We start from the raw sequence: 16,619 nt of genomic DNA, 5'->3' as shown, positions 1-16,619 counted from the left end.
TGCTTTGGAACTTTTGTTGGTCGTGGTACCTGTAAAAGAAAGGAAAGAGAAAGAATTCATAGTTTGTGAGCTGAGGCAGAAGCTGCAGCCCTGCCCATTTATCTCACTGGATGGTATGGAGTCAGGGATACAACACTGAAAGTGTCTCCCTGGTCAGCTGATCTGGAACCAGTTGTCTTCTATGGAAACACCACCAATCAGACTCCCACATTTTAAGACCTATTTGAGGAGGGTTTCCTTCTTCTAATGGAGTCTATCCTTGACTAAAGCTAGTGAATCGTTTAGGTAGAATGGAGTTTGGGACCTTTTTCGTTAAAGCCTACTTCTGAATTTACCCAAGGACAATGGTTTCTAACTTTCCAGTGGTTACAGATCCCTTTTGAGAGTCAGGTGTAACGACCAGCATCTACTGTTTGCCACTGTTTTACGGGCTCTGTTAGTGATTTTTTTTCTCAGTATGACAAAATTTCTAACAAAAGTACTTTTGAGAGGAGGGGTTTATGAAGGCTTTATAGTTTATCCTAGAGGGAAAGCAGGCGTGGCAGCAGGGGCAGGGGAGGGATGGAATTGGCCACCGCTCTGTCTGTTATCAGAAAGTAAAGAACATACAGGAGGGAGGACGGTGCTATCAAATGTCAAGTCTCATCACCCCCCCATCCCCACCCTGGTGTTTCAATTGCTCTTTCAAGACTCCACATCCTAATGGTTCCACAACATTTCAAAAGAGCATCATGGGTGCCAAGTGTTCAAAGGCATGATTCCGTGAGAGATAACTCATGTTCAAAGCAGTGAAGAAAGAAAAAGGTCCAGCAATGTGTTCAACATCACATAATGGTGTACTGAAATTAGAGGAGAGGAACCTACTTTTGCCCTGCTTGGTTCTTGACTGCATCTCACAGACTAACAGTACCAATGGTAATTATTAATATTAATATTAATTATTAACTTATTAACATTAATTATTGAAAATGTGTTTCCTTAACTGAAGTTTCATGTGATGGGTAATTTCACAGAAAAACAAAAATTCAATAAATGGCTCACCTGAGTGTTTCTTCAGTTGGTTTGACAAATGATGGAGGACTACTTAAAGATCAGTAGGTTCAGGAGTTGAAGAAGTCAATTGGCAAACCAGCAGGTCCTGGGTGATCTGATTCCTCTCACCATCCTCTCATCTTCAGGGCTATGAATGAATGTTTGCCTCCTTTGTATAGGGAGGCTATGACTCACACGAAGATATTATGATCCAAATTCTTGGAAACCACAGAAAACCCTCCCTACATCTGACATTTCTTAAATCCTTTCATTTAAAAATACCATGTCAGGGTCAGAAGATGACTCAGTAGGTGAAGCTTAATAATTCCCAGACCCCATATGATGACGGCTTCCCACACGTCATTGTCTGACCTCCACACACATGCCCTACCCCCCCCGCTTCCAAGACATACAAAATAAATAAATGTAAAAATATTTAACATGGGCTGGAGAGATGGGTTCAATGGTTATGGGCCTTCGTTGCTTTTCAAGAGGACCCAGGTTCAATTCCCAGTACCTACATGGCAGTTTACAACTACCCACAGCTCTAGCTCCAGGGATACTGATGCCCTCTTCTGACCTCTGGGGCCACCAAGCACAAACATGCTGCATAAACACAGGTTCAGGCAAAACACTCTCACATGAAACAAAACAAATAAATCTAACTTAAGATAGTCAACGTGCAGGATATGATGGTTTGGTATAATGTTACATGTTGCTGCCAGCATATAAACTCAGGGAGTCTGACTTGAGGACTTATTACACCACCTGCCCAAATCTCTCTTCCCTTTTTTGGTAAAAGAAAGCCATGGGAAAATTCACTTTTCACAGTTGAACATTTTTGCTATCAGGACAGCCTTATTCAATCTCTGGAGCTCACCCCTGATCCCAGGTAAGAAACTTGGTAAGTTTCAAGAGTTAGATGGTGCTAGACTGGGCTGTCTCCTTTACTTTTATTTATACAAGGGAATAGCATATACCAGCTACTAAAAATATATCAAGTTATTAATGCCAAATCAGTGGTAGAGTCTGCTAGCTAATTAATATCTTCCCTAAATGGGAAGGATTTGGTATAAGAAATGTGCATATTGGCTATAATATAAAGTGTAAATAGTTGAAGAAATATTCCATTCTATACATGTTTTTAAAAAAAAAACATAGAATTCAAATTAAAGTAAGAGGCTCTCTTAAAACTGTTGCCATTCAGGAAAGTTTTGGCTAGCCCACATGGGAACTAAGGTGGAACCATAGCTAATACCGTGAAGAAGCCGTGTGCGAAGGGTGTGCGTCCACAGATAGAATTGGTCATCTCAGTGGTGATCATTCACGTCCTGTCTGTGCTCACAAGCCCAGTGTTATCTGTGGTTCAGAATCATGGGTTCATGTAGAAAAGATGGGTGAAGACTGGCAGAAGACATCAGAGAACTGGGGGAGGGGGTTGTTACAGGAACTAGTGAAAAAAACTACATCAGGGGCCAGGAGATGACTCAGTCAGTAAAGAAACTTGCCACACCTGGTAGTTTGAGTGTTGTCCCAAGCGACCATTATGAAAATAGAAGAGAGGAGGGCAGTTCCTCTGACCTCCATACATGTTCTGTGGCACATGGGAGGGGGGCACACACACGCACATGTGGGTGGGGGAGAGGGAGAGAGAGAGGGAGAGGGAGAGGGAGACAAAGAGGGAGACGAAGAGGGAGAGGGAGAGGGAGAGGAAGACGAAGAGGGACATGAGAGAATACATTTCAGAAGTTTGAAAACATTTGAAGTCACTCAACTTTTCTGAGAATAAGTGGAGGATTGAACTAGTGTTCTGGGAAAACCAGAGTAAAGCTTTGGGGTGGCGATTGCCTCTTGTCCTTTTCTAATTGCACCCCACCCCCATTCTCGTCTCCAGGATTAGTTGAACCATAAGTCAGACAATAAAGATTTAAAGAAGCTTTCATGAAGTAAAATGGTTATTGAAGTCTTTCTACCATCCCAGTATCCTCACAGATCCTCACAGCTCACAGTTTTGTCCCACCCTTGGGCCTCAGTGACAAAGACTTCCTGAATTCACTTTATAAAAGCATTTTGTCCTTGTTGACCAATTCTACCTGATCTGAATAACAGGAAAATGACTGCACACCTACATAAGTTATCTGCTAGCAGGAGCCAGGATGAGAAATGAAGGCAGATGTTTCCCCAGCTGATGACAAATGTCACACTTGATCTTACCACGTGGGACTCGCCACTATGTACTCCAGTTATAGCTGTGTGCTTACTTCTTAATATGTGATAGGTTAGAAATAATTTTGGGATTTACTGGGGGAGAAGATGAGTACTATGAATTAGTTCATTTTAGTGCAAGTATCGATTGTGTCTATACCCAAGAACATATTTGAAAGAACATATTGCATTTCTAATAATTTTGCTGCCGTTACCCATGACAACACTTTGCATATTCTGAGAATCCTCTCAGACATTTACAGGATACAACCAAAGGTGCCAGTTTGCTTCCAAAGATGCTTAAGAAACAGCATATGACAGTGAATTGTGTCAAGCATGGAAATGACCTGGAGGGAACTAAACTCATATCTCAACTTCAAGCTTCTTATGCTATGCATTTATAACTTTTTATTTTAAAAAAATGTATTCTTACCAACTCAGTTTGAGAAACACACACACACATGTCTCACACATAAAGTATTATTAAATAAGACTAAAGCACAATGTACATGCTCCCTCAGTTGTTCAGGGGTGTCTCCTTGGGGCTGAAATGCAATGGATTTGAAACTTCCTTTCCAAATGGTCATTATTAGGTCATTAAACAAAATCTTACTGCCTTTCTTAGGTAATACAGCTGGAATCATCTCACTGTTGTTTAGAAATCCAGTAGGTCAGAGCATGTGTAATAACCTTTTAAAGGATAATAACATCCTACTCCTATATTGGTGAAAAGGATTAAGGAAATACATGTAAATCACCAAGCACAGTGCTTGGCACATAACTGATAGGAAATAATGTGTCTCTTACCTACTCCTCTCCTTTTCTCTAAGGAGACATCTTTGTAGAAAGACACAGTAAGCATTCACACCCTTCCTTTAGTCTTAGACAATATTTGGCCAAAACCAAATAAAGTCAGGACTCCAGGGGCCTTGGAAAAGGCCTGACATGTTGATAGCTGTGGGGAAGCTTAGAAAATGCAGCATCAGGGAAGTCGTAGAATCAAGGGATGACCAAAAAGAGGGCCTCAGGTCAGTTAAGAGACCTGCATCCTGGAGGAGTAGGTTCTGGAAGCCAGTGCTTGAGGGAAAAAAAGGTTGTCCAAAGACATCTGTGGTCTCACCTGCATGTAGACTAAAACCTGGAGGAGTTTTGCTAGTATCCACTATGGCAGTAGACAGCAGGGAGTCACAATGGTACTGACATGGGCACTGTCATCTGTTAGTTAGGCTGCAAAGGATTCAGGATCTTTTTGGCAGGTGGATTATTAGCTTTACATAACTAGGCAGGTCAGAACTGTCTGTAACTTCAGTTCTGGGGTATTCAGAGCACACTTCCTGCCACTGCTGGTGCTACGTGAATGTGGTGTACATGCTGGCAAAACTCTCATATACACAAAATAACAAAAATAAATGTGCATAATAAGAGCTCTAATCTCCCCTCCCACCTTTGCCCTGTGTGTATGTGAGACAGACACACACAGACAGAGACACAGAGAGATAGAGAAAGAGGCAGACAGAGAGAGCTAAGTAACTCACCAATAATCAGAGAGTACAAATTAAAGGACTGAAGAGAAGGCTAGTCAACTAGTTGTAGGTTGATGTCGTTATGCAGGTGAAGGCAGGTACAGGGTAGAATGAGACCTGTCATTGGATAAGAAGGAAGGATGGGCAGGAGAAAAGTTTGTGTTTTTTTTTTTCTCGGAGCTGAGGACTGAACCCAGGGCCTTGCCCTCACTGAGCTAAATCCCCAACCCCAGGAGAAAAGCTTTAAAGAGGCAGAGGAGACCAGAGTGAGAAGGGAGCAGCCGAGAGAACATGGAGGCAGATGTTAAGATTTCTCTCTGCACATTTACAGGTTGTTATGACTATTCTTAAGGGATGGATGTGTACAGGATTTTGTGTGTCTAGATGAGCAAATTATATCTTATATAGGTGGGCAGCTTATATCCTTATCAATTGGTTGTAAGTTTATATGTGGATTGAGAATTTAACATGTAAATCTGATTGATGGGTTACAGTTTGTTGAGCCTTGATATTACTGGGTAACTGGGACCAGAGTTCCCGGTTGGCTAGGACTGGCCAAGGCGACTAGCAATGGGAGTGGAGAGACCTCTGGGGCTAGAAGAGAGCTAGGCTAACATGGCAGGGTGCCACACTGGAACCAGCTGCAGCTGGGATAAATGTTAGTTCTATATGGCCTACAGTGTCAGAACTAACGCCAGGGAGGGACCTCCCTGGGTTCGAGAATACCAGGGGCCAACGTGAAGCAGTAAAGTGCAGGAACTGGTCCTGGCATTTCTAATACTACTGCAATTAAGGTAGCTAATTAATATTAGCTAATTAAGTGCTCTCACTGTTCTTCCAGAGGACCCAAGGCTTTTTCCCAGCACCCAGGGCAGGGCAACTGACAAGCACTGGCAATTCTACGTCCAGGGCATCTTACGCCCTAGTCTAGTTTCCACAGGCACCTAAGCAAGCATATGGCAAACACATACTAAGAGAGACAGTCAGAATTAAAATACTGACATACCATTCTCTTCATACCTAATATGTAGCATCTGCGACAATGCAGTCTCTTTAGATGAGCAGATTAACTTTTAAAGATAAGGGTAGAGTGAGGCCCTACTTTTCCCCACCGCCTTTACAGGAAATGCTTGGAGCTTGAATACTTTAATACACCAAGATTTTGTGCTGAGCATTGCCCATTGTGCTCTTGGCTTCTTACTCCGAAAGAAGAATGAGCGACAAATTGTAGAAGTGACTGCCTCTAGCCAGCTTCACTTCATTAACACGCAGAGTAGCCTCAGGGCTGTTACCTCAATTGAGAGTGATCTGGGGCCCTTTTCCATCTCTTGGGGGAAAGGTGTTGCTTACATCCCTAAATTCCGAGCTGCTAGGTTGGTGGCTGTAGAAACAGTCCTAATTGGAAAGCCCTAGTCCTCCATGTACAGAGGACTGTGGCAACCCGGGTAGCCCAGATGTACAGCAGGTGTTAATGACATGAACTAGCCACTAACTAAAAGTTCTGTCCCACCAGTAAAGTAGGTGAAAGTTCTGACACACTGACCCACTTTAACTGTGATCAGATGATAAGTAGGCAGCCAAATCAATTGAGCAGATACAAGAAGGCATAATGCCTCTCGGGAAAGCATGCACTGACAGGCAGGTACAAACCTTATGTCAGCATTACTGAACGTGAACACTATGTATTCCATCGTTTTCTTCGGTACTGGGAACCCAATGTTCTAGCAAATTATCTACCACTGGTCTGTATCTCCTGCACCATGTGTTGCTGTTGTTCATTCTGTTTTGTTTTCTGTGTTTCATTTAGACCTCACCTGCTCGTTGTACTTAGCCCCAATTGGATGTACAATTTCTCTTCTTGTATTTAAATGTCATACAAGTCAGGACTTGTTTGAGCGCTGCTTCCTCTGAGTAGATTAGGCAAAACTTCATTCGTTTGCTGCACCTGCAATAATTTCAAGGCTCAAGGCTCCGATCTACCGTGTCCTCTCTCCCAAAGATTTGGAGGAGACTGGCAAGCCACATCTTGCATGCTGATCCTGCAGCAAGCCCACAGTCTACTTTGTCCTGTGTAAAAAGGAAACAAGAAGAAGAAATGAGTCAGGGTTTCTATTCCTGCACAAAGCATCATGACCAAGAAGAGATTTGGGGAAGAAAGGATTTATTCAGCTTACACTTCCACATTGCTCTTCATCACCAAAGAAAGTCAGGGCAGGAACTCACACAGGGTAGGAACTTGAAGGCAGGAGCGGATGCAGAGGCCATGGAGGAATGCTGCTTACTGGCTTGCTTCCACTGCCATGTTCAGCTTGCTTTCTTATAGAACCCAAGACTACCAGTCTAGGGAAGGCACTACCCATAATGGGTTAATGATCACTAATTGAGACAATGCCTTACAGCTGGATCTCGTGGAAGCATTTCTTCAAGGGAGGCTCCTTTCTGGGTGGTAACTCCAGCTTGTGTAAAGTTGACATACAAAACCAACCAGTACACTGATAGTAAAGACCAAACTTGCCCCAAGGAACTCAATGACCCTAATTAAAAGGAAATAGTTTAAAGATAGCATCATCTTTCTCACCCCTGACTTCATCCAGGGATCACTTTTCTCTCCTCTCTATCCATTTCTCTCCCTTATCTAGTGTTAGGAGGTTGAAGAGTAAAAGAAAAGGGGTAGAGAAGGGTGGAAGAGAAAAGAACCCACAAAATAGCTAAGACACACATCTTGGTTATAATAGTATTTCACATGCTGTTATATAGTTAGCAAGTTTTGTTTTGTGTGATTCTTACTGTTCTGGAAAACCAGGATGGTTTCCTAGATGGTCTATTGCAATGTATTACACTACTTGGATTGTGTGAGCTGCATTCATACTTTTCCTTCATTCTACAAGCTTAACAGATTCTATTTAATTTCGACGATTATAATAGACTATCCAGACAGTTCAGACCTTAGTAAAAGGTCTTCCCAACACTCAGTAAGTTGGTGCAAGGCTAATTAACAAGTTGTAAAGGAGCCGACCCTATGTGGAAACCTGCATTTATTTCACTAACCTAGAAAGTTTTATTTGAGTCACTTTGTAAAATATCTTTTTTATTAAAAACTTAAGAGATCAGGGGCTAGAGCTGAGGGTCAATGGTAGAGTGCCTGCCTAGCTTGCGTGAGGCTTTAAGTTCTATCACATACCCTGCAAAATGAAGCAAAACTAAATTAAAGAAACCACCTCTGTCACCAGCAAAGCAGTCAATCTTTGAATACCACTGTGGTCTTGAGAAGATGAGGTTTGAAAAACTGTTCTAAACCCTGAGGATGCTGGCACAGGTCGGGGTCCCCACGGGTACTGCCATTTTAGGCCTCATGCTGCCACCCCAGGATAGATTTTCTTATGGGTGTTTAAAAACAAACAAATAAAACAGACAAAAACCAGGGAGAAATGCTCCCCTTTCTTGGCTAATTAAACTGATTAGATATCCAAAGGGCAAATGAAAATGAGTCTATGAATGCTGATTCAGGACTCATGAAATTTGTTCTTTCACTAAAAAATGGGAAGGTGGTGGAAGGAGCGAGGGATTGTATGATTGCACTTTGGATCCTAATGTAGTCTCTGCTAGAATGACAAATTCTCAAAATTGTTTTGGGCTGCCTAGGTGTAGCATCTGACCAGTTAAGTAATTCAGGGATGAATTTTGGTCTCCTGAAGACATGAGAACTGTCAAAGATTCTGTCTACCTTCTTCAAATGGAGCACAGGAATCCCCCGAAGTATTCCTAGAATTGCTTTCTAGTGTCTTAAGGACATGCATATGCATATATAATGTATGCATATTAAAATATGCAGATACAGGGAAAATGACTAATATGTATAATTTTATCATCCATCAGATTTATTTATTAGCATACACACTTTTAGAGCTCAGGAATTTACATAATTTATCTAATAAGGTTTTCTTCCTCATGTGTGCTTAGCACAACCACTCTGCTCCCTGCATCTCTATTCTGTTAACTCTGTTTTCCTAATTCCCTTTCTTTAGGTCTTTCCTATTTCATATTATTGCTGAATTCTACACATTTGAAGAGGGTGTCTGCATGACTTTGAACACTATGAGATAAAGGTTTAAGTCAAGGCAATTTCTGAAGCATTGCCTGAGACTTTGATCTTCTAGTAGCCACTTCATGATCCCAAAGCCGTGAATCCACAACTTCAGGCTTCAGAGACTTGGTATTCCAAAATGCTTGATGGCTAAGACTTAAGGTTTCCTAACTTCTCAATCATAAGATCAGTTTCACTTTAAATGGAGCCTCTGATGTCACGATTTTGGCCCACTCTTCATGCTTGATCTTTCTTGTCCCTGTCTGACACCCTTGGGCATTATAGCTGTCCTTCATTTATGAATGTAGCATAGATTCATGAAAAAGTGTATCAACAATCCCTGTTTCTTTGATACAAAGTGAGCAAAATTTGTCTTCGATGTTTTATCTTTGAACTAGACAATATACAGGTGAGTCACAAACTCAAAGCCTCAGATAAATCCGGTCCCCTTGTGGGCATCATCTACCTAAACCCAGGTTAGTGCAAGCCCTGTGGAATGTTGTCAAACACACTGAGAAAGGAGAGCAGGATAAAAATTCGTTTCCCTGTCCTAGGGAATGAGTGTAATACCTTCTAAGCGCTTGACAAGCCCGACATCTAGTGGCTAGCTGATATTCCTAAGGCTGCTGAAGGAAACAAACCCATCCTAGCTTGAAGTGCTGTGTTAATCTTATCAGCTGGCAGTTCCTTTACAAGAGAAGGGGTCCGAGATAAAAGAGCAAAGAGAAAGAGCATGGCGCAGTGCCTGCTAGCTGTGCCACAGGACCCTACCTCATAAGTCCTCCACTGAGTGTCTGAGTACATCAGCCCTGCCTGCCCAGTGGGCCTGAATGGTGAGCAACGATTTCACAGATAACAGGGAACCTGAGAGTCTTTCTGAGACTACTAACAAAAGGGCAAATGAGCAAATAAATTCCCTGAATTTTCAAAAGTTATTTATTTTTAAGATTACAATTATATCATTTCTCCCTTCCCTTTTCTTCCAACAAACGCTCCCATATATCCCTCACTGTCTTCCAAACTCATGGCCTCTTTTTTCAGTAATTCTTGGTAAACTATAGTGTTGAGATGAGTTTGGGTTTGTGTTGTTTTGTTTTGTCTGTCTGTCTGTCTGTCTGTCTGTCTGTCTGTCTGTCTACACTAGAAAGCATTCTACGTAGAGCATTTTCCTAGATTCCTTGCCTGAGTAAAAACCCTCTGTCATAAGGGAGTGCCTGGAAGGACATTCTCTTGTGTGGCTTTGAGGTGAAGGAAGGGACAGAGGGAATCAGACACTGATTTAGCTGTGTTGTTCCTGCTGCACCAGTCAATATTGTCTGTTTAAAGTCAGCTACTGCACTTGAATGAAATGCCAAGAAAGGAGCCCATGTTCAGGTTTTATGTCTTGTTTATTGTCCAAAGTTGTTCCAGGCAAGACCTGGAGAGTGGGTGAAAGAGGTAGGGGGGTGGGGAGGAGATCTGCTTCCAGGGTAGTGACTTAGGAGAAAGCCTAAGGGATCTGCTCAGGTCAAGAGCGGTGTAAGTGAAAGTTATAAGTAAGGAAAGCTAGGCTGGTGGCAGGCCAGCAACACTGTCCAAAATTATTGCCTACAGAGTAGGGGTTCCTGGTCTAGTGCCTTCTCACACAACGGGATGATCATAGAGCCAAGAGGTAGATCAGCACTAAACATAGTTGGTTAGAGCATAAAATTCTAAAAAAATATTAATCTTTCTTTTAGAGATTCTTTACCCCATTAGAGAAAATGGATCCAAGCACAAGTATCTTCATCATATGGTTACACACATGTTCCACTCTTCCACCTGTTGTGACCTCATGAAGAGCCAACACATTTTAAGCACTAGGCAAAGATGGCTACTGTTATCACTGTCATAAGGGGAACAAGAATACCCTTGGGAGGGAATAGGGAGGCAAAGCTTAGAACAGAGGCCAAAGGAACACCCATTCAGAGCCTGCCCCACATGTGGCCCATACATATACAGTCACCAAACTAGATAAGATGGATGAAGCAAAGAAGTGCAGGCTGACAGGAACCGGATGTAGATCTGTCCTGAGAGACACAGTCAAAATACAGCAAATACATAGGCGAATGCCAGCAGCAAACCACTGAACTGAGAATGGGACCCCCGTTGAAGGAATCAGAGAAAGAACTGAAAGAGCTTGAAGGGGATCGAGACCCCATATGAACAACAATGCCAACCAACCAGAGTTTCCAGGGACTAAGCCACTACCCCAAGACTATACTTGGACTGACCCTGGACTCTGACCTCATAGGTAGCAATGAATATCCTAGTAAGAGCACCAGTGGAAGGGGAAGCCCTTGGTCCTGCCAAGACTGAACCCCCAGTGAACATGACTATTGGGGGGAGGGTGGTAATGGGGGAAGGATGGAGAGGGGAACACCCATCGAGAAGGGGAGCGGGAGGGGTTAGGGGAATGTTGGCCTGGAAACCGAGAAAGGGAATAACAATTGAAATGTAAATAAGAAATACTCAAGTTAATAAAGATGGATTTAAAAAAAAAAAGAACCAGTTCTTGTAGAGAAGAAATGGTTCCCAGTGTGTTCTTGGCACTGGTCTCTGTGGGCTGAGCAGACTTGCTGGGGGAGAAAGAAGCAAAGACAGGGCAGGTCCCTCAGCCCAACCCTACTGCCAGGGCCACTGGAGAACAGTGACAGAGGGGAGCAGAAGGCAGGGAGATCAGAAAGACAGCTGAAGCGGCTCCAGTCTCTGACTGTTGTCTTTGCTCTTAAGAAAGGCTGGCTGCTGTGGTTGGCATTCTTTTTATTCTTGTGGGCTAAAAATAGGGTAAAATGATATCAAAGGAGAATATGTGTGATTGACATGACACGAATTCATTCAGAATGAGAAACCATCATCTTTCTGTAATTATATTTCCCTCAAAAAATAGTGGTTTCAATGAAGTAGGAGAAAAACTTCCAGAAAATTGGATTTTCTTTTCGAAGTATGCAAATCAGCTTGGTGAAACCCAAATATCACCAAAGTTCTTTCCCCTCAGAAACAGATTTGACAGTTAATCTAATCTGATTGGCATTAATTGTATTCTTTTTATAAGTTTTATTTTGAGCTACTCGGTTTCAGTTCAGTCTGTGTGCCTCTGTGTGTGTGTGTGTGTGTGTGTGTGTGTGTGTGTGTGTGTGTGTGTGTTTATGGGTTCCACATCTGCTCCACCATAGGGCAAGGCCACTGCAGGTATGATGCATAGAGAAGCTGTGGGACACCATTCCAGGGGTGGGGGAGCACAGTCTGAGGTGCAGGACAGCCATAGCTGGTTGGGGGTCGCCAGGCATGCAAGGAGGCCAGGCCATCTGGTTGTCAGGCTCTTGGACACCCAGGCACTGCTGGGAGCCTCTGAATTTCTGAGAAAAGAGTCAGGGCCCACCCTCGGGCTGAATCGAACCTGGGACTGGGGTGCAGGGGATGGGGGGAGGGGCTCTGGCTGGTCTTGCCTGGAGAGAGTCTTTGATTGTTGGCAGTTGGCTTAAGTTTTGCTTGGTGGTCGCTGCTGTCTGTGGCTGGAGGTGCAGAGAGGCCTTCTACAGGAGATTGGGCTCTATAAGCAAAAGCGTTCTCTATGGCTAACCACGGCAGATCCCGAAGGAAAGAGACAGTCCATGGTTTTAAGACATATTGTCATGGCGGAAAGTGGATGAGTAAAACTATACCCCACTTCTCAGGGTGGGCGTGAGGATAAATACCTTTTGCAGGGAGGAATGTCTGGGAAGAATAGCTTATTGGTTAAGCCCTCCAAGCCTTTAGGTACCTCATTAAAATGGCGGTCTGTCTTGAGCCTACAGGTCACACATCCTCTACATGTGAGGGATTTGGGGTGTTGCCCTTATGTGACTGATGGCCACAAATCTACGGGGAACCTCGGCTAGTGGCAGGGGCCTGGTGCACGGGAATCGGGCAAAATGCCTACCCTTTAAGGTCTCCGAGGTTTCAAGCCTTAGCTCAACTGGGGACCAAGCTATCTTTCAAGGTCGTGTGTGTGTGTGTGTGTGTGTGTGTATGCAAATGTGGGTACACATGAGTGCCAAGGAGACTAGATACGTTGGATCCCCTGAAGCTGAAGTTATAGCAGTTTGTGGACTGCCAATCACGGGTCCTGAGAAACAAACTCAGGTCCTCTGCAAGGGCAGGACATGCTATTAATCACTTAGCCATCCTTACAGCCCCATACAAAGTATTTGACCCTAGATAAAAGTCAAACTATTTTAACTTGGAGGACCATATTAGAAAAACTGACACACTGAAAAAGGTAGAAGTTCGCTAAATTGCAGTAAATTGACAGATACATGAAGAGATAGTAATAGAAAAATACAGCCTATACTTAACAATTTCCTGAGGGGGGATTATTCTGAAAAAAAATGAGAGATAAAAAGACAACTCCATATTACCACTAGGATAGACACATCCATACATCTCTTTGTAACAGATGGTCCTTCCAGCCCGGTGACATGGCTCTACAAGCACCTATGTTTCCAATGCAGATTTGTAAACATTGAAACTCGAGTCTCTGACACTCCGACACTCCGGTGAGGTGCATTAGATCTCAAAAACCTGATATGATTATCCCACACAGTAATCCAACAGAATACCTTTCTGCCTCCTTAGCTACAATCCCAACTTCCCCTCTGCCACATAAGGAGAAGCTAGAGAATGTCTCTGTGTATAATGAGCTTCTGCTGAGAAAGTGAAGATGGGAGGCTCCCTGAGGATCCCTGGTGAATCGCCTGGTGTACCTGATGTGCACTGGGTTGATGAGAAGTCCTGTCTCCAAAAAACATTGTGCACAGCACCTGAAGAATGACAACTGAAGCTGATGTATGGTTTACATGCCCATTCATGTACACACACACACACACACACACACACACACACACACACACACACACACTCAGAATTTTCTAGGTACACAGATATCCATGAAACTATACTATTACGACTTTGAGATGAATAATTACGACTTTGAGATGAATTAGTTCATCAACATATTCAGCTGCCCATTTTAGAAAGACGCCACAGTAATATTTAACTATTAACTGCAAAATCTCCTTTGAGATGCTTTCCATGATCTCGGTCTGTTGCGTGAAATATAAAATAAAGCATCCCATACAGACGCCAGCTCGCACCAGCAGACAGCTTCAATCTGTCTGTAGCCCAGCCGACAGGCTGAAACTGCATTCTTTCCTTTTAACCAGGGCTCTGTCCTCCCCTCTCACTAAATTCCCATAGCTGGCTGTTGCCATGCTTGCCCCTGTGCTTCCAAATTCCCGTGGACGCACTCTTGCACACCACAGTCTTCTGCGGTACCTTCCTTCAGAACTCAGTTGAGTCGCTGCGTGAAGGAAAGCACCACACAATCTTAGGTTAAGATCTACAGGTAACACAATCGTTGGGCGCAGAATCTAGCATCTTAATTTTACAAACTATTCTATGTTAGAAATCCTCCAGTGGCAGATCAGATCCACCACTCAAGACAACAGCCTCTCGCTTCCTACATTCTGTCTGCCTCCTTGCTCTTCCTGGTCCAAAACTGGTGACCATTCCTTCCTCTCCTGCCTTCTCTTCCTCTTTCTGACCTGGAAGTCCCGCCTACTCCCCCAGTGATTGGTCCTTTGTAATGTTTATTTATTAGGGGAAGATCTTACCATGGATCTACAGAAAATCCCCTTTGGTGCTCCTGTACTGGGAAAAGCAAAACTTTAGCACAACCTTCCTGAACTCTGTATAATCACATCCATCCTGTGTCTCTCAGTAGTTGCTTCATGGAAGTTGCTTATGTCAACTTCGCTCTAAATCTACAACAGCTTAACTCAGAACTAATACAATTCACTTTTAAAAAGTTAAATGCAAATTATGGATGTTACTCATTGATAGAGTACTGTGGGAAAACTCTGCTAAGAAAATCGAAGTCTACCATTGACCAGATAGCCCTCTGGGGCTCTGCACTGTATGGAGGACTCCGTTCTTTGGCAGGGTTTATCCTTTTCTGACCTTGTTTGGGGAGTTCAAAAATCCCCACACCTCTATCTGCAAAATGTCAAGTAGCCTTGGCTAAGATTACAGGTTTAACTTCCTTTTTCCTGATCAGAATCCATTATTCTAGCGCCTGAGATTCCTGAAATGCTTCCCCATGCTAATGAGGGAGCTTTCAGCCAATGACGTTCCCTTCCTGCATATTCCTACGCCTGAGTTGGTATATAATCCCTGGCTCACCCCAAATAAAGTGTACGGGTCCACATCCACCCTCAATAAAACAATATGAACAAGCAAGGATCGTCTCACAGGGCAGGTTTATTAAAAATTGCCATGGGGAAGGCCTTCGCCTAAAGGGGCCAAGCCCAAGACTCCTGAAGAAAGCTTTCTCTGAGACACCTGAAGATGATTATCTCTTTTCCAGCCCCTTAATACTTGCCACCGTCTCCCAATTGAGCTAGATTCTGTTTGTCCTGGGCTCCATCTTGCCCTTCCTGAATGGTGTGTAGATGTTTGGAGGGGAAATGTTGACCATGGCCTCCCGCCCCTGACATCCTCTCCCGGCAGTATAAGGATGGCATCTGGGTACTCAGAGGGTGGACCAGGAACCACAGCATTCATCCCAGCCCCACTGTTTCCCCTTCCCCTTCCAGCATGCAGCAGGATCTAATGCCCTGTGGGAAACATAAGCTATAGATTCTCCATTCCAGACATTGCCCTGCCTCTTCTGGGTGACATGCCAACAGTGCCTGGGCACCCGTGGTAGAGAGGCAGGGTCACAGTATGACAGAGTCCTTGCAGTGCATGGGCAAGCCTCTGGGTTTCATCCATAATACCACAAAAATGATGATGATGATGATGATGATGATGATGATGATGATGATGATGCACTATATTGAACTGAAAAAACATAAAACCAAACATCCTAGCATCAGATCCTAAAAAGATGGGAACTCTGAAATGGTTAATTCCAAATAAACTCAGAAACAGCACATACTTCATAATTGCACAATAACTTTAAAGAACTGTTTGCATGCAATTAGATGGATGGGTATAATTAAGTAACCATGATTTACCAAGACAACAATCTAGGTGTGAGTTCAGGGTTCCCTGACAATGTAACTCCAATGTAAAAGGCCAAGGTACATGGGTCCTCAAGGGATCTGCCTATGTGTATATATATCCATGTGTCCATAGCTTCCAAGTCCAGGGCCAAATGACTCTAACTAAACAATATTTTGATGAGTTAAGTGTAAATGAATTGTAAACATGTGGATTAAATTTCCTTTAATGCACTTGGATTTAAAAAAAATTAAGAGAAAAATGCTTGGTAAAGCCAATTTTGGCTTTTGCCAAACCCTAGCTTTGGAAAAATTGCTGGAGTTGTTCAGTAACCCAACTGAGGAAATCACAACCCACTTCTTCTCTCCCTTGTATAGAATCTGTATTTGTTCACACACATGGTCCCAAGAGGCCACAGAGACATTTTGATTGGAGATGACGCCAGTCACTAAATAAGACCTTCCTCAGAAAATTCCTTGTTTATTCATGAGTTTGTCAGACATTTATGGTGCATAATTAATTAGAAAATCTTCTGATAAATTATCTCTCTTCCTTAGTATCCCCAAGAAGAAGGATGTCCACTTCTGCTGTGGCTAATGTCTGTCTGTCTACATCATAAATATGTTCCTAAGGATTTTCAATGGAAAGTATCTTCTCTTAATTTTCTCCAGATGGTGTTCTTAGTAGGGATGCTTTTTCTGACTGAGTGTCTC

This window comes from Rattus norvegicus, chromosome 13 (assembly GCF_021556685.1).
Source record: "Rattus norvegicus strain SHRSP/BbbUtx chromosome 13, alternate assembly SHRSP_T2T, whole genome shotgun sequence".
NCBI classification, from domain to species: Eukaryota; Metazoa; Chordata; class Mammalia; order Rodentia; family Muridae; genus Rattus; species Rattus norvegicus.
This window is presented reverse-complemented; position numbering follows the sequence as displayed.